The 24,449-nt window shown below is 53.9% G+C and overlaps 1 long non-coding RNA gene across 37 annotated transcripts in view; it reads right to left on the bottom strand.

Moving 5' to 3' along the window:
• LOC127488302 (uncharacterized) overlaps nt 1–24,449 on the bottom strand; it is a 54,605-nt gene that overhangs the window by 14,423 nt on the left and 15,733 nt on the right. For 22 of the 37 annotated variants that reach the window (XR_011382661.1, XR_011382659.1, XR_011382651.1 and 19 more), the window contains one exon: nt 826–23,654. This is a non-coding gene — a long non-coding RNA (uncharacterized lncRNA). The remainder of the gene's footprint in view (nt 1–825; nt 23,655–24,449) is intronic. The other 15 variants (XR_011382663.1, XR_011382662.1, XR_011382655.1 and 12 more) reach the window with 15 other exon arrangements.

Here is a 24,449-nt window from a genome sequence, read left to right on the forward strand (position 1 = left end):
AAAAACAAAACAAAACAAAAAAACAAAAAAAACACAAAAAAAAACACTACTACTTCCTCTGAGGCGGCAGAGCCCGGGGCAGGATGGACCCGAGCAGAGGGGTTCCCGCCTTTCTCTGAGTGCGCGTCTCCCGGGTGAAGGCGGTGTAAACGCACCAGAGGCCCTGCGCATTCACTCGGGCGCCGGGCCGTGTCCTGCACACACGTCACACCTAGAGCAGCCGGCCCAGAGAGGCCGACCGGGCTCCTGCACGGACGCGGCCCAGGCTACTTCCGGCCGGGGACGGGAAACCCAAAACCGGAACCGGGCTGGGCAGGTTCTTGCTCTCCAACCGCCGCCCCGCCCCGTACCCGTCACTCTCCTCCTCCCTCTCCCACGCGCACGGCTTCCCCCCTCCCTCCCCACCTCCGCGTCCCCTTCTCATTCTGCCCCTCCCCTCCCCTCCTGTCCCCGCCCCCTCCCACACACACCCCTGCCCGCTCTCTGCCCCTCCCCTCCTGTCCCCGCCCCTCCCACACACACCCCTGCCTGCTCTCTGCCCCCACCCCCGGCCCGGCCTCCTCCCACGCACACCCCTGCCCGCTCTCTGCCCCCCTCCCCTCCTGTCCCCGCCTCCTCCCGCGCACACCCCTGCCCGCTCTCTGCCCCCCACCCCCGGCCCGGCCTCCTCCCGCGCGAGCCCAGCCCCCGGCCCTGCCTACCCGGTGACAGCAAGGCCTCCTCAGCTGACCACACCCCGCGCCCAGCTCCCCCAGAGAGGACCTCGCTGTTCCTCAGGGCAGGCATGGAGTCCTGAGGGTAACGGCCGCCTCAGCCGCAGCCTACCTGGCCCCGGCCTGACCCGGGGGCGCTGGGTCCCCCTCAGGCTCGGCCAGCAGCGTCCAGGACGGCTCCTCAGGGCCTGCGCTGGCTCTGGGCAGGAGCGGACAGGGCGCTCACTCCCACCTGAGCACCGGCGGGGCAGAGCGGCCATGCGTGCAGATGCACTTCCGGGTCCAGCGCCTGGCGCAGGCGCACTGCACACGGGCGGCCCCCATGGGGTCACGTGACGCATCTGCACGCTGCCGCATCAGGCATCTGATGCCCAGGGCCGCGTCCAGTCCCGCTGCTCCAGGCTGTGACCCAGGGAGGAGCCGCTGAGGGCCCAGGTCCCTGGGACCCGGCCTCCCTCCCTCGTACGAGTCCTGATGGAGCTCCTGCCGCCTGGCTTCTGCCTGGCCCAGCGCTGGCCATGGCAGCCGCGTGGCAGAGGAGCAGTGCGTGAGGTCGCCAGCCTCTTTCTCTCTCTGAGAGGGCGTCCGTCTGGGTCCTCCTCCCCAGGGGGCTACAAAGGCCAGGGCTGGGCCAGGCCGAAGCAGAATCAGGGCTTTTACCCAGTACTCCAGGGTGGGGTCAGAGGCCTAAGTCCTGGGCCGTCTCCTCTGCTTTCCCAGGCGGGATCCCAAGGGGAATGGCTTCGGGGAGGGCCGGGCTGTGGGGTAGCGGGTAAAGCCCCCGCCTGCAGGGCCGGCCTCCCATATAGGCGCCTGTGTGAGTCCCGGCTGCTCCACCTCCGATGCCGCGCTCTGCTATGGCCTGGAAAAGCAGCACAAGATGGCCCTAGTCCTTGGGCCCTGCACCCACTCAGGAGGCCCCGGGAGGCTCCTGGCTTCGGATCTGCTCACCTCCGGCTGCTGCGGCCTATTGGGGAGTGGGCCAGCAGATGGAAGACCTCTCCCTCTCTCTGCTTCTCCGCCTCTCTGTGTGTAACTCTGAATGTCAAATACATAATTAAATCCTTTTTAATAAAAGTAAAAAGGAAGACATAGCTAAATTAAATACTACATCAAGGCCAACTACTACAGTGTATTTAAAATTGGATACTATATACATATATAGTATACATAACACACTATTAACACAGACTTTTAAAAAGAATTTAACTCAGTCTTTAAAAACATTTTGGAGGCCGGCACCGTGGCTCAACAGGCTAATCCTCCGCCTTTTGGTGCCGGCACACCAGGTTCTAGTCCCGGTCAGGGCGCCAGATTCTGTCCCGGTTGCCCCTCTTCCAGGCCAGCTCTCTGCTGTGGCCAGGGAGTGCAGTGGAGGATGGCCCCAGTGCTTGTGCCCTGCACCCCATGGGAGACCAGGATAAGTACCTGGCTCCTGCCATCAGATCAGTGCGGTGCACCAGCAGCAGCGCGCCGGCCACGCCGGCCATTGGAGGGTGAACCAACGGCAAAAGGAAGACCTTTCTCTGTCTCTCTCTCTCACTGTCCACTCTGCCTGTCAAAAGAAAAAAAAAAGAAAAAAAAACATTTTGGTACCTGTACATTCTCTTCTTCCTTACAAACGTGCTGTGTGGGATTATTTCTGACTTACACATGAAGTAATCTTTGTCATCTACTTATTCAGACACTTATGTACCCACTTACACAAGGACTAGACATACCCGTGAACACAGGTCTGCCCTCCATAGCCTAGCCCTGCATTTAACATAGGGTTCATGTTTTAAAAAGGACAAATCCTGTGTCCCACAAACAAGACAAAATACATAAAGGTAGCAATTGGGGTTCACTGTTGACATTTTCTATGTGGACGTTATATTGTTGGTATTTTTATGTCATTTCTCAATGTCAGAATACGGGTTAATTTTAATTTTGCTGATTTAACTGATTCATGGTTATACCGGAAGGTGGGATTCTTTGGATATTTAGACAGTTGGAAATTTCTAAAATTAAGGATTTTTTAATGTATATTAAAAAGTTACATATTGTATTTTTAAAAATGTACTCCAGGAAAGTTGGTATAGAAACTTTTTTGCTAGGAATAATAAATAAATAGGTATATATATTCACACATATGTAGAGGTATATACATGAATATACACATGTATTCACACGTGAGTACAGAAATGTGCACATACAGACATAGGATTCCCCTCCCCAAACACCAGACTCCAGAGCTTGCTGGTCACCATCACTTGACCAGAAGGCTCAGGGAAGACCTGATGGAGGAGGAGGTCTTGGTCCCAAAGCAGGAGGTGAAACTGGAGCCCCACAGATGGTTCGGCCTCAGCAGCTGGTCCTGGGCACGGGCAGCTAAATGGTGGCCCCAGGTACAGAATGTTCCAGCAGCTGAGACTGTGGCACTACCAGAGCAGACCACTGCGCAGAATGGCCAGGTCATGATGAGGACCCCTGGACATTTCTGTGCCAGCAGAGACCTCAGGAGAGGGTCCCAGATGTCCTGGCCCAGGGCCAGCAGCATGGGCACCAGGGGGGACAGAGTCCCCAGGCCCTGGCATGAGGCTGTGATGGCCCTGTGCATCCCAGGGCCTCCAGGACACCTCTAGCAGATAGGAAGTGCTGTCAATATGAGGAGCAGGTGTCCAAGGAGGGAAAGGTAGATAGGGACAGAGGAGCCCAGCTCTGACTGGATGCCACTGTCCCAAGTCCCTCAGTGGTTGGCCAGGCTCAGGGCATCCATGTGGTATCCAGGTGGCCATGTCTTCTGATAGAACATAGGGGCCCCTGCTCCCCAAAATGGGTGAGCAGTGCACACCCACTGTCCTGACACCCAGTCAGGAGGCCTGGGTGTCGGAGGTCCTTGCTGAGAGCCCAGCCACCCTTCTGACCCTGCTATCTCATCCCATGCCCTTGATACCTGTGGAGCTCATGGTGTGGGGACGCCTGTGTGTTGACCTCAGTGTCCCCAGCCTGTTGGGAGTGGCAGAGTTCCCGGCTGCTTATTGATTCCAACCTTACCATGTGCCGGCTCTGCCCAGTGTGCAGAGACTTCAGGCCACACCCCTGCCCTGGAACTGAGGCCATCCTGGGCATCAGCACATGAAGTGAGAGCTGTCTATGGGGAGCCCCAGAATTGTGGAGGGGGAAGTAGTACATGGAGAGTCCTTGGCTTGGGCTGTGGTGCTCCTTGGACACATGAATGCCAGGCTCAGGGAGGAGCTTCCTTGCCGAGGGCAGGGGAGGCAGCCAGGGGCTATCCCTGCCCAACTGTCCCTAGTCCCTGTGTTCTCGAGTCAACTCCTGGGACCCGGCCACCAGGTGCCCACACGCCTGGATGTGGGGCTGTCCCTGTTCTGATCGGGGGACAGACCTCTGGGCAGCAGTTCCTGAGGGCTCCACTGTGCGGGTTCACGTTTGCATGAACAGCACTTGAGCTGTGTCCATAGGATCTAGGCACCAGCCGAGCAGGGGAGCAGTTTCCAGCAGGTGCCTGGGTCTCTGGGGCCAGGCCTGACGCTTACTAAGACCTAGCCTGAGGGAAGGCCAGGGGTGTGGCATCTAGGGCTCTGGACCTGCCTGCGGGCATGCAAAGTACTGACCCCGGTGGGGGGGGGGTTATGCAGCTGAGGGCCCTGCTCCAGGGTCTGTGCTGGGAGGAGTGGGGCCTATGGGCAGGAGTCACACGTGGAGGCTGTACCCACAGATGTCAGGGAGAGAGGCCTCGTGGCACCTAAGGCAGCCAGTGCACAGGGAAGAGGATAGGCAGGGGGACGTGGGGGTTGTGATGGTCCCAGGTGCCTCAGCCCCAGGTGCACTCAGCACTGAGCATCTCTCAGGCAGGCCACCGGACTCGTTCAGTTCCAGGGTGACTTCTTGGGGAGAGCTGGTGTCGGGACACAGCTCCCTCAGCCCTGGGCAGCCTGGCCCTACTCAAGACAGCAACCCCCAACCGATGTGGGGGTGCTGCCACACACCCAGATGGTGGACCCCTGAAGGCCTAGTGCCCCCACTGGCACCAAGGGCCCCTTCCTGGCCCTGGGCTCCCTGTTCTCACGGACACCAGCCCTTCCCTTCCCATCTCAGTGCCCTGGGCTGAGATGGTTGTGGGATCATCCTGTGAGGCCTGGGCTTTGTGGGTTATGGGGCGACAGCGTTCTTTGACAAGAAGCACTGGAAACAAGTTTCAGTGAACATACCCATTTTATTAATGATCAGGCACACCTCTTAAAGGGCAGACAGAAGGGGCGTAGCTAATTCAGGGCAACACTAAGTCTATAGGATAGAGCCAATATTGGCCCTGCTAGGCTCCTCCATCAGCTTGAAGGTCACATAGACTGGAGCCTTCCTGATGGGCCTGGGCCACACCCGGAAGTATTTCCCTGATGGGCAATGACAGGGCCCTCTAACAGGCAGCAGGGTGGGGGAAATGTGCCTGTGGCTTCTGCTGCCTGCCAGCAGTCAGGCTCATCTCCTGCATGGGCTGGGCAGGCAATCCCCCAGCTAGGGGCAGAATCACCCACATCACCCTGTCTGTATGGACAAAATCTCTGCCAGTAGTGTAGCCTTTCACTCGGCCAGGCCATCAGACCCCAGGCCTTTAATCCACTTCCAAAGAGGAGAGCTTAGTCTGACTGGCAGGTGGGCGTACAGATGTGGTCAGGTAGGGGCATGAGGGCGTGGTCTTCCAGCTCACAAACCTAATCCTATATGCCCGCCTACATCACAGCCCCTTCAGAGACTCCAGTCCCTTAATCCTAAGGGATGCTGAAGGCTGTAGAATCATCACATCTTCTATAGCTGCTTCCTGCTTATGAGGGGCGTAGTGCAGGCCCTGCCTTGCTGGGGCTGGGAGTCTCTGCCTAGCTCATCGAACAAGTTTGCTTTGTGAGCTGGAGCGGTCTCGGTCCCTGCCAATGTCTGTGTCCCCTGCATGGTCAGCTACTCCCAGAAGTTAAGTTCTGAAACAGATAAGCTTGTTAAGTAGCATCACAGAAGTGGAACAGGACCAAGAAGTGAACAAAAGTCCAGTGCCCCATAAGGTGGAAAGAATGTACCGCACAGACTCCCACATAGTGGGTGGTGACAGATTATAAACCCATTTCACTTGAGCATAGAGGATTACAATAGAAAAACACGTGAGGACTTGCATGTCAGTAGCAGCTCCCAGAGAGACTTGAGAGAGGCAGGCACAGGTGTCTGAAGGGACAGCAGCACTCTTGATGTGAGGACTGTCAAAGCTTTACTCTCTTTGCTGAAGGCCTCTACTTGGCTTACAGGAATAATCAGGTGTGTCTTGGAATTCTCCTGAGAAGACTTAAGAGGTAGAAGTTTCATCCTAACCTCACTGGGGTGGGCGTGCTCAGTAGCGCCTGGTGAAGTCCCTTCCATGTAAGCTATAACTGATCTGAAGAGGATCCTTCCATGAGTGCCCTCCTCAGGAATTCCTAATGTTGGAATTTTGTTAGCAGTGCCTTCGTTCCTTGGAACTCCTTTTGCAGCTCCCCGTCCAGCACAGTGTGTCTGCCTCAGGGCCTTTTAAAGCCATCTACAGAAGCGTGGAGTCCACATCACGGGATCCGTACTCTACAGAATCTTGCCATTCCCAGAAATATTCTCAGCTGTTTTGTGAGTCTGCGAAGGTCAAACATATGTAACATAGCTTCCCCTCTTTGACTGAGAGAGCACAGCTTTGTGCAGTTAGAACACATGCTGGGGAATCTACCTCCAGTTTAGATCCCTGAGCTTTGTTTGAAGTTCTGGATCCTCACTAGCCCAGATTTTGAGTTGAGTGGGATACAGAAGAAACTGTCCCATACGCAAAGTTTAGCAACACAGCAAGATGCATTGAAACGGCCGTCTTCTCCGTATCCCTGAGGCCTTTAACCACTCAGTACTCTGTATTCCACCCTATGTTATACATACAAGACAGGACTATGAGAGAGAGACATGGGTCGAAGAGTTCACATTGGAGACACTTAATAAACTTTAAGGAATTGCCTAAGAATACAGGCAATGGCATTTAGCACTTAGACATAAATAGAACCCATGACACCGAGAGTGTAACACACTACACAAGGGAAATCTTTGGGAACGAGTTTTACCATTAATGCTAATGCTGTAGCTCTCTGAGGACAGAGGTCCTGCAGGGGAAGTTAGCACACAGTGACCCCTGCTGTTGATATAACAATTAACACTCTAATGCAGGAATCAGTGAGCACCCAGGCTCCTACATGAGCTTCCTAGGCTATGGAAGCCTTTTGAGTCCTCAAACTCTGTCAACATTCAGACAAGGCCACAAGCAGAGTGGAAGTTCTCTCCTCCCTTCAGAGAAAAGTACAGCCTTCTTTGATGACCACTTCTTTCCACTGGGGTCTCGCCCAGGGAGGTCCCACATGTAGGAATGCTTTCTGCGCGAGTGTCCTGGGTTTCCATGCCTGAACTGCTCTCCTGGCCTTTTCAGCCAGACCAGGATGCCTCGAGGGCTGACTAGGGGGTCAGTGAGCGCTACTTCCAGCACCTGCCACTCTAGGAGTCTGTGGGACAGACTCCTTCCCATGTTGGAGCATTTACTCCTCTTTAATCCTATTCATTAATAGCAGTAAATACTTAATCCTACTGACAGGATCACTTTGTCACTTTTGCCATCTAGCCCAAGGGGATTTGGGACCCCACTGCTAGGTTTAAAACTGTACCCTTAGAAGGAGGTCCGCAGGAATCCACGCAGGAATACACAGCTTTACAGTTCCTTTGTAGGACCTGAGAAGACATAAACAGACACAGCTCTCTGCGAGCTTAATTATCCTTAAGCATTTGACTTGGATGCATTGCATTAGTTAGAATTCCTTTAACACTGGACCAAGCGATGTTTGTTCTGTAATACAGATACTACGGATTTCTATATAGATCACTCTAACAATCAGGTGTTCATTATATGCCAGACCCTGAGGGCCACCAACGTGGGGCAGAGTCTGTTGCCCATCTTCTTCATGCTGGGGTGGAGCATCTGCCATGTTTGATGCTCCGCCTCCCTGATGCTAACATGTTTCCAGGCAACCAAATCAGTTCTCCAACCTGGAATAACTGAAAGCAAGCTCGATTTGAAAATCAAAAGCCCAGGAACAGAGCTGAAATTCTCAGAACCTTTGTAAGCATCTGAGTTCTCCTGTTTCTGTTTTGAATACAAATTCTACAAGCCATGGAGTACCCGTGGCTTAGTCACTGCCCAGGCAGGGCTTCCTCCTCCCTCGGGAAATGCGCCTGGATGGGGGGAGACCATATGAGTTCTAACAGGCGTTCTGGGACTTGCTTGGTCGCTGCATGCACCCGAGCGGGTCGAACCTGGGGAGAGGAGGGTCCAGGGTTTGGGATCCCACCTCTGCTTCCTCACTCTCCACCACTCCCCCCGGTGCATATATGCCAGGGCGCCCAACTTGGGCTTCCCTGGAGCGCCAGAAGGCCCAGCCCGCAGTGCTGTAGCAGCACGTGCTCTCCACCCCTTGCCCCACACCCTGTGTCTCCCAGCTGGGACCAGGCACCCAGGGCAGCCGCACTTCCCCATCAGAGCTCCCGCCCCCAGTCACGATCCCAGCATGGAGCGCAGATAAGGGACAGGGTGAAAGATGGACAGATAAGCAACGTTAGAACATGTGGGCAGACCTCCCTAGAATGGGACGGTATTTCCTCTCTCCTAGCAGAGGGGGCCTGGGGCTGGTACACGGTGAGGGGCCCTAGAATGGGACGAGTGTACCCTCTTCAACTAGCAGAGAGGGACTGGGGGCCTGACCACAGACGATGCCTCCTCATCTAGCAGGGAGGGCCCCACCCTCGCTCACCGTATACGTTGAGGTCCCTGTTTGGGCACCAGCTGCGGGCTCGTCCTGTGAGGCCACACACTGTGGGATGGTGGGGCAACAGCGTTCTTCCAGAGGCACCAGAGACAAGATTGGCGATCGTGCCCGTTTTATTAATGATCAAGCACACCTCTTAAAGTGCAAGCAGAAAGGGCATAGCTAGTTCAGGGCAACACTAATTGATAGGCTAGAGCCGATGTTGGCTCTGCTAGGCTCCTCCAATCAGTGTGAAGGTCACATAGGCTAGAGCCTTCTTCATGGGCCAGGGCCACACCCGGGAGCAGTTTCCCTGATGGGCAATGACAGGGCCCTATACCAGGCAGCAGGGGCGGGGAAATGTGCCTGTGGCTCCTGCCACCTGCCAGCAGTCTGGCTAACCTCCTGCACAAGCTAGGCAGACAATCCAAAAGCTAGGCATACAATCACCCACAGATAATGAAACTGGTTCCTCCCTGGCCCACTAGGGAGGCAGAAGTGTCTGATCAGGGACCTGTCCACACCTCTCCGCTTCCCTTGCTTTCCAGTGAGCAGAAGATACCCCAAGACAGCACCCCGGGGGCAAAGGTAAAGACAAGCCCTTGGCCATGGACCAGTCATCTGGGAAGCAGAGCTGGGTGGAGGGGGCATGTGGGGCTCAGCAGTGGTTACTGGAACCCCATAAGGTCCTGCGATGCGGTACTTACACGGCACCTGCTGACACCTGAACACACTCACCTGTCCCAGAACTGAGCTGCAGCTCAGGGGCATCTGCCTGTCGGCCGCCATGACTCATTGGCATGGTTGGGAGTGACCTGGCTGGAGCTCAGGGGCTCTGCCTTGAGGACGGGGCAGCTTGGGTCAGAGGCCAGGCCACCGACGCTCCCCAGACAGAAGACCTGGGGCTCGCAGTCTGTGTCTTTTCTGGTTCCTTCCTTTGAGTGCACACAGAGCTCCGGAGCTCCATCTGAGGGCCACTCTCAGAGCCTGAAGCTGGGCTCACACCATCCTGTCTTGTTTTCCAGCATAAACAGGTGCACAGGATCCAGAAATGGGTGAAAATGATAAAGAATCATAGCAAATACCGCGGCAGCGAGAAGGTACCGTGGAGCTGAGAGCCCCTCGGGAACACTGAGAGCTGAGTTGGGGTTTGAGCAGTGCCCATTCCTGTGCCAGGCACCGCCTGCCTCTCAGATGCCCAGGGGCAACTGTCCAGCCCCCAGGGACACAGGTCATGTGCACCCCTTCCCCATACACGCAGGACACTGTCCTGGTAGAAAATCTGAAGTCACTGCTGAAGACAATCCCGGATGCAGGGCAGGCGTGGTCCCAGGAGCCCTGTAGGGGGCAGTCAGTGCAGGGTAGAGCCAGTGCCCCTGAGCCCTTGGCCCCCAGTCACTGTAGGTCATAAGGCCCCCATCTGGGCAGATCCTCCCTCTGCCAATACACACGGAGCCCCTGGCTTCTCCCTCCCCGAGTGGCCACGTGCACCGCTCACTGGAGGCTCCTCTTTCCTGCAGTTTCATCGAAGAGGCTATAAAGGAATCCCTGCCCAGGTGCGTGGGAAGGTGTGGGCCCTGATGCTGGTCACCCACAACAAGCAGGCCGAGAATCCGGGCAAATAAACGTACAGCTCTACACTCAGCCCAAGGGGGCCCGGCCTGCTCAGGCCTGGTCAGGAGCCTGAGCCTCCGTGGTCTGGTCACTGGGCCCTCAGGAACCTCCTCCCTATCCTGCCTTCCTCTCCCCGGGTCCTCCTCAGGGCCTTCTCCACGTCTCCCCAGACCCAGCTGGGCCATCTAGGCTCCCTGCCTGGGGACTGGCCCTTCCTTCTCTCTGCTGAGCTCAGCTGGGCAGCTTGCCACAAGAACAGCACACAGGAATTGCTGGTCCATGATGGGTGGCGTCTCCCAATTTGAGATCACAATGCTGTGTTGAAGTGACTCTCTACAGGCTCCGTGCTCACAGGCCCTCCCACATCTGCCGCTGCTTTCACCTGACTTGCTCCCCCTGGCCTTGCCCTTGCCTGGAGTGGCTTGTCTAACGGTCACACTCAGCTCTCAGCTGCTTCTGGCAATGCAGATGGCTCTCATGACGCCGGCTGCCATCAGGGAGCAGGGCCCAGCTGTGTGGCCAACCCTGTGCTCCCCGAAGTCTTGAGATTGGGGCTGGCCCTGGGAGCTGGGCCTGAGGACAGTCATTGCCCAGGGGCAACTCAAAGCCAAGGGCGGTTTCCAATGTCTTGCTATTGATGGGCCCCTCCAGCAGGGGGCAGCATTCACCACTGGTCTGGGTGCAGCAGGGCCTGAGATGCAGGGAGGATCTGAAGCCTGGCTGGGGTGCAGACTGATTCTCTGCTGAGAAGTGCTGGGGGCAGGCAGGGGGAGTGCACAGGGACCTTCAGAGCCCCTGTCTCATGCAGACAATTCGGGGTCTCAGTGGCCCCTTCTGCAGGGATCCTGGGCACTGGGGGGGACGTCAGCCAGAAGAGCTGCTGTGGATTGGAGAAATTTGTGGCAATGGGGCTTTGCTGCTCCTGAGGCAGGCCCCTCCCCCTTGCCCCGCCCTGCAGGAGATGAAAGAACAGGACAGGCTGTACCCAAACCAATTCCAGCAGATCCACTCCACTGTTACGGGGACTTCAAGAAGTCACCTGATGCTCAGAGAACGATATGGAATCAAGTGAGGCCTCGGGGCCTCAGGGCCTCGGGGGTGGGGTGAGCAAGGGTCCCTGGGACAACTGGGGTTCCTAGGAGAGACTCACATACAAACCTAGAGCAAAAATCCCTTTTGGAAAAAAAAATGGGGCCATGGGCCTTTTTTATATCATATAAACTTTCCAAAAGACACTGTGGGAGAGGATGAAATGAACACACACAAGAGGAGACAGCATTAGCAATCTATCTAATAAAGGTATTATTTCCAGACCATTCAGAGAGCCCTTCAACTCACTAACGAGGAAGCAGTGCACAGCCTCCCGGCGCCCCGGGGACACGGGCTCATAGGACCCCTTCATGAAAGCACACACAATTCACCTCCTCAACGCATGAACACACGCTTAGTACCTGAACCACAGTGGGGCACCATGCACAGCTGTGAGAACTGGGGATCTGAAATCACGGAGGATGCCGGGTGCAGGCCTGTTACCTGCGTTACTGCTGAATCCTAAAATGGGGTTCAGTGAGAGGCAGGACAAGGCTCGGGCCTGGGCTGACCCGGATGCATCTCGGGTGCATTCTGCTAAGAGAGGAAGCGTCCCTCTAAGACTACACGTGCTGTGATCCACTCATACGACATCTGCAAGAGGCCGTGCCCTGGGACAGAGAAGAGGACAGTTTGGCCTAAGGCGGGGGAGTTTGGGAAGTTTTGTCACTGAGGGCCCGTGGGCAGCTCATAGGTGACGGGAGTGCTCTCTACGAGGCTGCAGTGGTGCATGGGAGGCTGACTCTCCATGGAGTGAGACCCACGGGATGGTACCTCCCTCAGTGGACGCTCTCCTGTGCAATCTGAACACACAGCTCGGGAAGTGAAACTGCACACAACTGCATCCCTGAGATGTGTGCATGTCATTGCAGGCAGCGCTCACCCACACGGTGGACCACACGCAGGTGCCCTGACGACATCACTGCTCATGAGCAGAGTGTCACAGGCCCTGTGTGGCTGTGAGGCTCTGTTAGGCAGAGCCACACTGAGAGCCTCGGTAGCACAGGACGCACAGCCTCTGTCCTCTCTCTTCCAGCCAACGCGCCTTATTCCAAGTGCTCATGGCCTATTCGGTTTATAATCACTTGAGTCTTCTGGGATCATATCGCAGGTGCTATCCTGGCAGTCCCTGCAGGGTGCCCCTGCTCACAGATCCCTTTCTGGTCTGAGCAGTCTCTCTACTCCACAACTCAGAGACAGAGAGGCCAAGGCCAGGGTCACGGCCTTCTTCGATAGAACTCAATTCGGTGAACAGAAGGGCAGCCTTCTGATGATCTCCTGACCCTAGGAGCTTGGCAGGGGTGGGATGCCCCTCCCAGGACTAGTGCCCCACAGGTCAGGGTGGGAGTGGACATGAGCTGTGTGACTTTGCAGTGGTTATGAAAGTCGAGTCTGGGCCCCGCTGATGCCTTTGCACCTGTCAGACATGTGGCAGGTGCCAAGGGCCTGAATCCCACTCCACACCGTGCCACTGCCACAACCACCCACTCAGACCTTTCCAATGAGGGGAGCAGGTGCAGGACTCCATGGGTGATCCACCAAGGCCTGGGCATCCCCATCCCACTGACCTGCCACTGACTAACTCTGCCTGGAGCCCTGGGGCCTGGCACTCAGGAAGCCCAGGCCTGCACCCATGACAGAGGCACACTTCCCTTTTCTGGCCCTGGCCTGGTGCACTTCCTGGCTTACTTCTCCCTTGTGTGAGAAAGGGCCAACAGGTCACCTGTGGCACTCACGTATCCAGCAGCTACCATGGGTGTGGAGCCTGGATTCCCAGAGCAGCAACCCAGGTCAGCCCATCCTGACATCTTGGGGGTGCAAGGTGTCCTTGCTTCTGGTCTCCCCCCTGTGCTGCATGAGCTCAGGCCCTGTAGGATTCTCCAGGAACACTGAGACGTGGGCTCCAATTCTTAGGATGCCGACACCAAGTGGCAGGATTCAGGCTGAGGGGGAGGCCGGAGGGGCTGCTTCCTCAATCTTCCTGGGCCCTTCAGTGGGCCACCCTGATCTCCTTGAGAGGTGGGCCATCCCAGGAGAGTTCATTCTTGCCAGGGGAGGTCAGCTAGAGGCATTCCAGGATCTGGCAGGATGTGAGCTACGGCCAGGGCCTGAGCCATGTGGCGGTGCTCTTGCTGACATAGATGAGTGAGGAATTTTTTCTAGGTGCTGATCCAGTTCATGGAGAACCACAAACACAGGATGCACGGTAGGTGGGTGGCGTGTGGGGCCCAGTGCATGCAAGACCATGCACAGCCCTCACTGGCTCCTGAGTGTGCAGGACACTGTCCCTGTGGGGGCACTTCCTAGAAGCCAGGACTGGCTGAGGAATCCTAGACTGAACCAGACCACTTCTCTAACATCCAAAGGCCTTGGAGCCTAGCCACGGCCATCCTGGGTGTTGGAACCTTCAGAACAAGGGGTCCTGTGCTAACCCACGTGACACAGGTCCCCAGTGTCCCTTCTGCCTCACAAACTCTTTGCTTCCTCTCAAGCACAGAGCCACACCCAGGGAACATGCAGAAGGCAGCATCCCCTGTGGGGTCATCCATCCTTGCTCTGTGTCTGAATGGTCAGGAGGCACCCAGTCTGCCTACACTCACCCCAGCAGTCTCCAGGGGGCAGCCTGCTTGGGCTGCACAGTCACCCACCTGCATCCACCGCCCTCTGCAGGTGCTCTGCCATGGCCAAGTTCATTTCCACCTGCTTCTGTTAGTGCAGCCCCTGACCCTCAGTGCTCAGAAACACCCCACCCCAGTCTTTGGTTCTCCAGCTTCCTATGTGTGTGTGTTTGTGTGTGGGGTGCATGGCTGATACTCCTCAGGTTTCTACAAACCGCACTCCCCAAAACTGGAAAGACTGCAGCAACATCTTGAACATATCATGCATCGCCCACTCCCCTCCCTGCAGAAACACCTGGTAAGTAAAACATCTTGTCTCCTCCCGGGGGCTCTGTGCTCCTGGAGGGGAGGACAGAAAGGGGTCCTGTCTCCTTCCTGGGCCAGGGGAGGCCATGTCCTCACCAAGGCTTCCTTGGTTACTAGGATCTGCATCAGTTTGGGTGTTGGTTTGTTTTCTAGCACTTGGTCTTCCAGAGTTTGCGTAGATTGAAGGGAGAGGCTGTCCCCAGGGAAGAGTGGGAGATAGGAACTGTGTCCCTTCAGGAACCTGCATGTCTGTGGGGGAGGGGGTGAACCTGGTGCTGGGCTTCTGCACCCGGGGGCTCAGACTAGAGGGAGTCAGGCCTGCTCCGTGGGCCCTGACCTGCCTCTGCCTCTTCTTAGAAGGAGGATGTGTGTCTCGGGGACTTCACTGCCCACTGGTTTACTCAGTGCCTTCTGGAAGGGGTAAGAGCCCCTGGGGATCTCTGCCCACAGAAGCTCCTGTCCCAGTGTCTGGCTCTCCTGTCCTAGTTTCATATGGCCCTGAGCAGAGCTGAGCTCCCCCAGCCCCAGCAGACAAAGGAGGGACCCTGCTGTGCAGACAAGACAGGCCCTGCTCTGAGGAGCCTGGTCCAAGCTGAGGCTGAGTCCCAGGGCAGGCAAGGAGGGCACAGGTCCAAGCAGGACGTATCCTACAAAGCGTCTCCCAGTAGCACATCCCTGCCCCCACAGCTCCAAAGGCCAAGATCAGCACTGAGGACATGCAGGCACTGGGAGCAGACCAGGGGTCTCGTATCCTACCCAGAGATGAAGCAGGCTCTACCAAGGTTTGGCCTCCACATGGCTTAGAGGAAAGACTCGGAGGAGGAGGAAGAGAGCTGTGAAGAAGGCAGCCCAGAGCCCCTTGGCCTTAGGTTCTGCTGTGAGGGCGCGGAGTCTCTACGTGTTACCACCCTTCCGAGACTCCAGAGAGCTCGTGGGGGAGGGGAGGGCTGTGCCAGTGTGCCAGTCTCCCTAACCTGAGCCGGCAGGACAGAGGGAAGACGACTCTTCTGATGCTGGCAGCCAGGAGGGCCTGTGGAAGTGGGCTCCTCCACAGGCCTCGGAGCCCGCAGAACCAGGGCCCATGCAGGCCGTCCCAGCCTGGGGGCCACAGCTGAAGACTCCCTACCTGCATGGCAGCCCCTCGCACTCTGGGGACAGTCACAGGCTGGTCCAGCCAGAGCCAGCCCTGTGCTAAGAGACCAGGCCTGGTGCCCTCCCTGGCTCAAGGCCTCCTTGCCTCCTATTCCATGGGGCACCTGGATGATGGGTGCCTCCTGGAAGAGAGGCCATGCCCACCATGTGTCCTGCCCAGGCTGGACAGCAGCCTGCTGTTCTCTACACAGAGTCCTCTACGCTGGATTGAGCCCCCACCCACCCAGTGGCCCTCCCCATCCTCTTCCTGGGGCCAGGACAGAGGGGTGTCAGGACTGCTGTGGGCACCTCCATCGCTGGAAGGTAATAGCATAGTGCCTGTAGCTACTGGACGGTTCCCACCCCACCCCCACCCTCAAGGAGAACCTTTAGGCCTTTATTCTTGATGCTGACGTGTATTAAATTGTTTCTATGTACTAAAGTGTTAGATTGGAACATGTCTGCTCCAGTTTTGTGACCCCCAGAGCCCAGCTTCAGCAGGGCTTCTCTGTGTTTCTGACGAGTGTTGGAGGCTCCACAGCCCCCATCCCAGGCAGAGATCTGCACAGCACCCTGAAGCTAATGCCTGAGATTCACCTGTGCCCTCCAGGGGGCTGAGTCAGGGCTGGGAGAGCAGCAGCCGTGAGCACCCACCAACAGATGTAAAGGATGATTAAAACCAGAATTCAGAAACCCTTCCAAAAGTAGATAAGAAGAAGAAGCACCTGCCATCTGATGTCAGGGCACCAGTACGAGCCTGATGTGAAAATAAAACTACATCATACAGAAAACTACAAACAAGCATCACCTGCAAATATACAAAAATTATCAGCAAACGGAATCCAGTGTAATAAAAGGTTTACACACTCTGATTAACTGAGCATAATTCCAGGAATGCAAGGATGGTAAACACGACAGGGCAATCAATGTAATAAACAGAATAAGGACACACACATAACCTTTAGAGACATAGCAAAGGCATCTGGGAAAACTGAATATGTCTCTCCCCTCAAACACAAGCACATAGAACTCCTAATAAACATGACCAGAAAAGATCTTCACCATGAAACACTTCAGTCAAATTCTTCACAGTCAAACATAAAGCAAAGATTCTAAAGTGTACACAAGAGAAACATCAGACTATATTAAGAGGATATCCAATTATAATCACATCTGAATTCTCATCAGAAACCCAGTATGGGCTAGGAGAAAGTGGTGAGATCTATTCCAAGCCATAAGAGAAAAGTTGTCAACCCAGAATACTAAACCTTGCAAAGCTCTAATTCATGAATGAAGGTGAAATAAAAAATTAGAGGGTGCTGGTGCTAGTCCCAGCTGCTCCTCTTCCATTACAGCTCTCCGCTATGGCCTGGGATATCAGTAGAAGATGGCCCAGGTCCTTAGGGCCCTGCACCCATGTGGGAGACCCGGAAGAAACTCCTGGATCTTGACTGGAACAGCTCCGGCCATTACGGCCATCTGGAGAGAGAACCAGTGGTTGGAAGACCTCTGTCTCGACCTCGCTCTGTAACTCTTTCAAGTAAATCTTCAAAAAAAATTGGTTCAACATAGATACAACGGATTGATTCTCAGAAGGAAACAAACCACTAAAAACTCCAGTAAAACTAGAAACTCTGAATATACTTACTCTTTCTTTTTTTCATTTATTTTAAAAGCAGAGTTATAGAGAGAGGTAGGGACAGAGAGAGAGGTCTTCCATTCACTTGTCTGAATATACTTATAATTTGGAAAGAGATTGCTGTAGCAGGAAAAAAATAAAAAAAAAAACATGAAGAAAAGTCCAGGTCCAGATGGTTCCACAGGAGAAAACTCCCATTTAAAGGATAATTAAAGTCCTTGATTCGCAAACCCTTCCAAAAAGAGAAGAAGAGTAAAAACATTCCATTTTATTCCAACAGACCACTATTAGCCCAACATCCAACACAAACAGATCATAAAGAAAATGGCACACAAATATCCATTATGAATAGATCCCATTCCTCAACAAAAGATTACCAAACCCTATCCAGGAGTACAAAAAAGGTTTGCACACTCTGTGCAACTGGGAGTTACTCCAGGAATGCAAGGATGGCTACCATACGAAAATCAATGTATCACAGAACAGAATCAACATGGGAAAAGCCCACAAAGCACCCCTATAGACAGAGAAAACCTATTTCGCAAAACTTAGTTACCTTTGAGATAGTAAAGAAATCACCTAATTAGGAACGAAGGCCAACCTCGGCCGGACAATGGTCTGTCATGAAAAACGCACACAGCACACAGCACACACCGAATGCAGTAACCAGAAACCGTCCTCGGAGCCCAGGAAACAGACGAGCATGTTCGCTCCTACTCCTGGGTCAGTGGGCTCAGAGGTCTAGAGCAGGGCGGCTGGGCCATCAACAAGGACACAAAGGGGAACACGGGCCATTCCGGGAGCAGGCAGAGCCACCTCTGCTCTCCACAGCTGCTCGCACACTGGGCAAAGTTCCAGGGTCCGCACAGCACCACCACGACTCCGCCCACACCCTGCTCCCTGCAGGACCCCAGAGCAACAGGCAAGGTGCAGAGGCCTGGCCCAAGCCAGCAGGGAAGCCCCCAGCAGGAACCCGGGACGCCCCCTCACTCACCACAGGGAGCCCCGTTGTGCTTGCTGGACAGAGGCCCAAGAAGGCCTTTGCTTCAATGCCGCCTCGGGCCTAGAGCACTAGGCCCACCCGTGGGAGCCACCGCCCAGCACCCTGCTCCACCCACGATGCCCCCTGCAGTTCCCATGGAGCACCCGGGAAGCCAGTGGCCTCGGTGTGGTGAGGGCGCTGTGGCCTGCGCTGAGACCCAGCACACACAATGGCTGCCTCCACCCACCCGGGCCGCCTGTCCTGAGAGGGGAGAAACCGGAAGTTCCCAGGGCCACTTCCCGGAAGCCAGTGGTGCCCACGAGGAGGAGGCAGTGGCACTGCAGGGGCTGGCGTGGGGGTAGTAGGTTCAGGCTCCACCTGGGGCGCCTACATCCCCTATGGGCACCAGTTTGAGTCCCAGGGCTCCACTTCTGATCCAGCTCCCTGCTAATGGCCTGGGAAAGCAGTGAGAGATGGCCCAAGGGCTTGGGCCCCTGCACCCACATGGGACCCGGAAGACTTGTGCGGCCATTTGAGAGGGATCCAGCAGATAAAGACTCTGCCTTCCAAATAACTAAATAAAACTTAAAAAAAAATAAAGAAATGAACACCTGTGCATGGAATTCAAAATTTTTCATACCAAATAAACTTATCTCTCTATTTCATTATTGCTTTTCATCTGAAAGGCTCACCACACACACACACACACACACACACAGAGAGAGAGAGACCTGCATCCACTTCTTCACTCTCCAGTGTCTGCAATAACCAGGGCTGTGTCAGGCTGAAGCCAGGACCTGGAACTCCATCTAGATCTCTCAGGTTGGTGGCAGCGACTCCAGTACTAGAGCCAGCCATCTGCTGCCCCCCAGGGTATAAACTCCCAAGGAGGTGGAAGAGGAGGAGAACTGGGAATTGACCCTGGGCACTCTGACATGGATGCAGGCTTCCCAAGATGTAACTGCTGTGCCAGGGCCCATCCTAAACTTATCTTTTAAACTCATTGGTCTCGGAGCTGGGATCATGGCACAGCAGGTGAAGCCACTGTCTGCCATGCTGGCGTCGCTTACGGACACTGGTATGAGACTTGGCTGCTCAACTTCTGATTCAGCTCCTTGGGAATCTGTCTGAAAAGCAGGAGAAAATGGCCCAAGACTCTGGGCCCAGATGGAGTTCCAGACCTCAGCTTTCAGCTTGGCCCAGGCCTGGCCATGTGACTATTTGGGGAAGAAACCAGTATACCAGTGGATGTAGGAAGACAGCTTCTCTCTCTCTCACACACACACACACGCACACACACACGCACACACACACACAATCCAATCTGTAGCTCTGAATTCAAATACACAAATAACCTTAAAAACATAAAATCAAATAGGGGCCAGCATTCTGGCATGATGGGTAAAGCTGCCACCTGTGCTGCCAGCATCCCATGTGGGCACCGGTTCCGGTCTTGGCTGTTCTGCCTCCAATCCAGCTCCCTCCTTGCCCTGGAGGGCAGTGGAGGATGTATCGGGTGCTTGGGTCCTTGTATTCCTGTGGGGGACCTGGGGAGGCTCCTGGCTCCTGACTTCGGATTGGTCTGGCTTTGACTGTTGCAGCTACTTATGGAGTGGACCAGCAGATGGAGGACCTCTCCCTCTCTCTGTCTCTCTGTCTCTCTCTCTCCCTCCCTCCCTCCCTCTCTCTTTCAAATAAATACCTATTTTAAAAAAGCAAATTGATAATAACCATACTAGGTGAATGATATTCAAAGAATTCAAAATATTCAGTACATTTTCTATGAAAATCTAAAAGACTCTGGGGGGCAGAAATTTAAAAAAGAAAACAGGAATCGCTCTTCCTAGATCAGGAAGAAGACTAAAGGTTTTGCTCTTGTTACTTCTGATCAACATGCTGTAGTGCTGTTAATATAACAATACTCCCCAAATTCCCTACACAAATCACACAATTCCCTCCAAGCTCTAGTGTCCTTTCTTCAAACTTGATGTACGGATGCTAACATTCATACAGAGAGGTAAGGAACCCAGTAGGAGCAAAGCAGCTTTGAAAATGAAAGATACTGTTAGAAGATTCACATTTCCCAATATCAAAACTTAGTCCCAGGGCCTGTGTGTGTGGCATAGGAGGTAAAGCCACTGCTTGTGGCGGCTGCATACCAGGCGGGCAAGGGTTTGAGTCCAAGTGCTCCACTTCTGATCCGGCTCCCTGCTACTGTGCCTGGGAAACAGCAGAGGATGGACCAAGTACTTAGGGCCCTGCCCTGTGTGTGAGACCTCCATGAAGCTCCTGGCTTTGACCGTCCCAGTAGCCACTGTGGCCATTTAGAATGAACCAGTGGATAGAAGAACTCTGTCTGTCTTAACTCTGCCTTTCAAATAAATCAATCTTGAAAAAACATTAGAAACAAAAAAATGGTCTTCAGCAGTGCCACTGCAGGCAAAAAAGGAAGTGAAAAGCAACCATCCTGGGAGAGGCAGAATCACCCCTGTTCTCCCCTAGCATGAGCTCACATTCAGAAAAGTGCTAAGCAATCCACAGCAGTGGTAGAACTCCCAGCATGCCCAGCACAGCGGCAGAATCAAAGAGCAATATGCAAAGAAGAATGGCATGGCACAGGCTGACAGGGAAGAATCACAAAAGGAATCTAGAAGTCTTCCTCACTCACCTTAAAAGGTCTCTATGCTGGATCAGAGAAACAAGTCCACGAGACTTTCCACTTCGCACGCTGCTTCAGCCCAGAGCCCGAGGCTCAGGCAGAGGTAGCAGCCGACCATGGACCTGAGAACAGCTGGGCCCGGTGGCTTCCATGGAGCACCAATGGGAAGCGGCCGGCTGCTGGAAGAACCACCACACGTGGTGCATATGTGCAAAGGCGTTCGTGAAAACGACCTCAAACACAGAGGTTGCACACACATTCCCTGGGGAGGAATCCACCCCATGAGGGACACGCCCTGGAAGCAGGACTCGGAAACTCACACACGACCACTTCTGGCAGCCAAGCTGTCAGAGGTGCCCAATGGAGGAGGGGCAGGCAGGTGATCACCCGGTCCCTCAGGGGAATCGGCTTCTGGCCCTCAATGCGGTTTTCCTCTAGGCATCGACACTGACACTGACCTGGAACACGGAGGTCATAGAAGTGCCTGACAGCACGTCTCCAGAAAGATGAAGTGCAGAGATGACACTGTCTTCTGGGGTTCCCATGCCTAACACAGAAAAGTAGGACAATGACAGCATCAAGGAGCAGAGCAAATGGATTTACATGGTGCTAAGAGTTCCATAGTTCATGTGAAATGGATGGAAACAATGATTCTAATTAGACTGTGACACAGCTAAGAAATTTTTGCAAAAAGAAACAAAAAAGTTTTGAAAGAAGAAGGTACACTCAGCAGGGATATGTAAAATGGGGTACAAAGAAATGTCCAAGTGACACAAAATAACGCAGACAGCAGGAATGTGGGAACAAAACTAGAACAACGATCACTGAATCTGAGTCCTGGTCCTAATGCCTCTGATAGAGACTCACGCAGGCCACAGTCTCTCCCCTTAGCTTGCACTCTCTGTCTTCACCTTGATGCAGAAGTCAACTCCTTAGTGAACATGACCTCATTAAATTCCGGGAGCAGCACAGGCCAGACTGGCCCCAACGAGCCCACATCACAAAATCCCCAATTCAACCAGACTCTCTAGGTTAACATCTTCCTGCTGGCTCCCACTGAGATGCTTCTCAGGAAGCCCAGGTCCTGAGTGAGCTTTGCAACAGCCACCCCCTCACAGACCCAGACACTCAGAAGCCCACTTTGCCATCCCAGCCTCCTCAGAACACACTGGCTATCTCATTGCTGACCAGTCAAAAAGCCACGAGCACTGCAGACAAGCCAGAGAGGCCTGCATGAGCTGGTCCTTTACTGTTCAACTTTCATCTACAAGACTCACCACCCTTAATCTCTACGGGAGTCTGATAACCAGGCAACAGCTGCCTTTTTACTCTGTGCACTACAAACACACACCCACCAGCACCCCAGTGCCAACGACTGGCCTGCTGTGTGTTGGGGGAGCAGACTCACATCATGGGCTTCTACTGAAAACCAGGTAATAACATGTTAAACGGAAATACATCGATAACTACACTGCATGTCAATAGCCTGAGCACGCCAATTAAAACAGAAAGACTCCGGGCCTGCACAGTGGCTCGGCGGGTACAAGTCCAGGCCTACAGTGCATCCCATACGGGTCTCCCAACTACTCCACTCTCAATCCTGCTCCCTGTTAATGCACCTGAGGAAGCAGCAAAGTTGGCGCAAGTCCTTGGGCACCTGCACCCATGTGGGAGACCCGGAAGAAGCTTCTGGTACCTGGCTTTGGATAGGCTCAGCTCTGGCCATTGTTGCCATTTGGGGAGTGAACCAGTAGATGGAAGATCTCTCTCTTTCTCACTATCTCTACCTCTCTCTGTAACTCTTTCAAATAAATAAAATAAATCTTAAAAAAAAAATAAGCACAGACATTCTTATCATAGACATCCTTGTCATCCTTGGTTAGATTTATTCCAAGACTTTTGAAGTTATGGATGGGATCAATCTTAGAAGTTCTTTTTTTTTTTTTTCATTTGACAGGTAGAGTTATAGACAGTGAGAGAGAGACAGAGAGAAAGGTCTTCCTTCCGTTGGTTCACTCCCCAAATGGCCACTACGGCCGGCGCTGTGCCGATCCGAAGCCAGGAGCCAGGTGCCTCTTCCTGGTCTACCATGCGGGTGCAGGGGCCCAAGCACTTGGGCCATCCTCCACTGCCCTCGTGGGCCACAGCAGAGAGCTGGACTGGAAGAGGAGCAACCAGGACTACAACCCTGTACCCACATGAGATGCCAGCGCCGCAGGTGGAGGATTAACCAAGTGAGCCACGGCGCCGGCCCCCTATCTTAGAAGTTCTTTCTCACCCGTGGCGTTGCTTGTATATACAAAGGCTATTGACTTTTGTGTGTTGATTTTATATTCTGCTACTTTACCAAACTCTTCTATGACTTCCAAGTCTCTGATGATTGGAGTATTCTGGATCCCCTATATGTAGGAGGATACTCTGACATCACATAAGCTCCAGTTATTTCTAAGTGCTCCCAAAAGATGTATCATTCTTGGGTGCGTCTTTAAAGTTATTTAAGTTTCAAAATAAAAAAGGAAGTGAAATTAAGTTTGAGGGGCCAGCGCTGTGGCACAGTGGGTTAATGCCCTGGCCTGAAGTGCTGGCATCCCATATGGGTGCCCATTCTAGTCCCGGCTGCTCCCTCTTCCCATCCAGCTCTCTGCTATGGCCTGGGAAAGGAGGAGAAGATGGCCCAAGTCCTTGGGCCCCTGCCACCAGCATGGGAGACCCAGAATAAGCTCCTGGTGCCTGGCTTCAGATTGGAGCAGCTCCAGCTGTGGCACCCATCTGGGGAGTGAACCAGCAGATGGAAGACCTCTCTCTCTGTAACTCTGTCTTTCAAATAAATAAAATAAAGCTAAAAAGAAGCAAAGCATGAAAGACATGATGAAATGAACAGACCAGCAGTCACAAGAGCAGTATGGATACAGTTGAATAAAAACGCACCATCAATCACCTGTGCATCTACTGGGCACGGAGAGGATGCTCCACCCCACAGCAGCAGACTCTACACTCTCTCAGGCCCACACAGACGTTCATGCTGACCACCTCCGTGCCTGTGAAGCACACGTCAGCACCTAAGGAAGAACAGGAGTCACAGGAAATAAGCTCTCAGTCATAATGGGATCCAAGTGAGAAGTCCGTGACAAGCAACTGGAAAATCCCAAATACTTGGAGATTAAGCAGAAACCTCTATATAACGCATGTCTAAGGAGTAAGTCTCAAGAGAGAAAGAAAAATATTTCAAATTAAATGATGGTGAAATTATATTTTGCCAAATTATACTATTGAATACATCTTTTAGAAAACAATCAAGATCAACAAGCTTGGCTTTCATCTTAGAAAATCAGAGGAAGAATTGGGCAGGGGTCTGTCGCGCTGTGGGGGGCATAGCAATCTGGAAGGTGTTTTCCCGCGTCCTGGGGTGGGTGGATCAGCAATCCCAGCCCCAAGCCCCACACAGGTGCTTCCATTTAGAATCCGAAGGCATGGGCCAGGTGGTGGGAATGGAACCCAGCACCTCCATGCAGGTGGAGCTTCCTCAATGCACAGAGCTACCAGCTGAGGATGGAAGCAGAGAGTGGCTTGTATAGGTTCCTGGCTACTTCTCCCTTCCACCTCCTGCTGACTCAGCTCACCCACCCCTCCCACTCCCCATGCCACCCACCTGGGATCAAACATTTCCCTCCCTCCCCCTTGCTTCGGCCCTGCCTGCCCATTTGGGCCTTTGTGGGTGGGGCCAGCAGATGGGAGGGGTCTCAATAAAGTTTTAAAAGCAGTTAAAAAAAAAAGAAAATCAGAGGAAGAAAATGAATTTAAAATAAGTAAAGTAAGTTAGATGTAGAAATCAATGGAAGTGAAAAGAAGTACAA

Source organism: Oryctolagus cuniculus, chromosome 15 (genome assembly GCF_964237555.1).
Source record: "Oryctolagus cuniculus chromosome 15, mOryCun1.1, whole genome shotgun sequence".
Lineage (NCBI taxonomy): Eukaryota > Metazoa > Chordata > Mammalia > Lagomorpha > Leporidae > Oryctolagus > Oryctolagus cuniculus.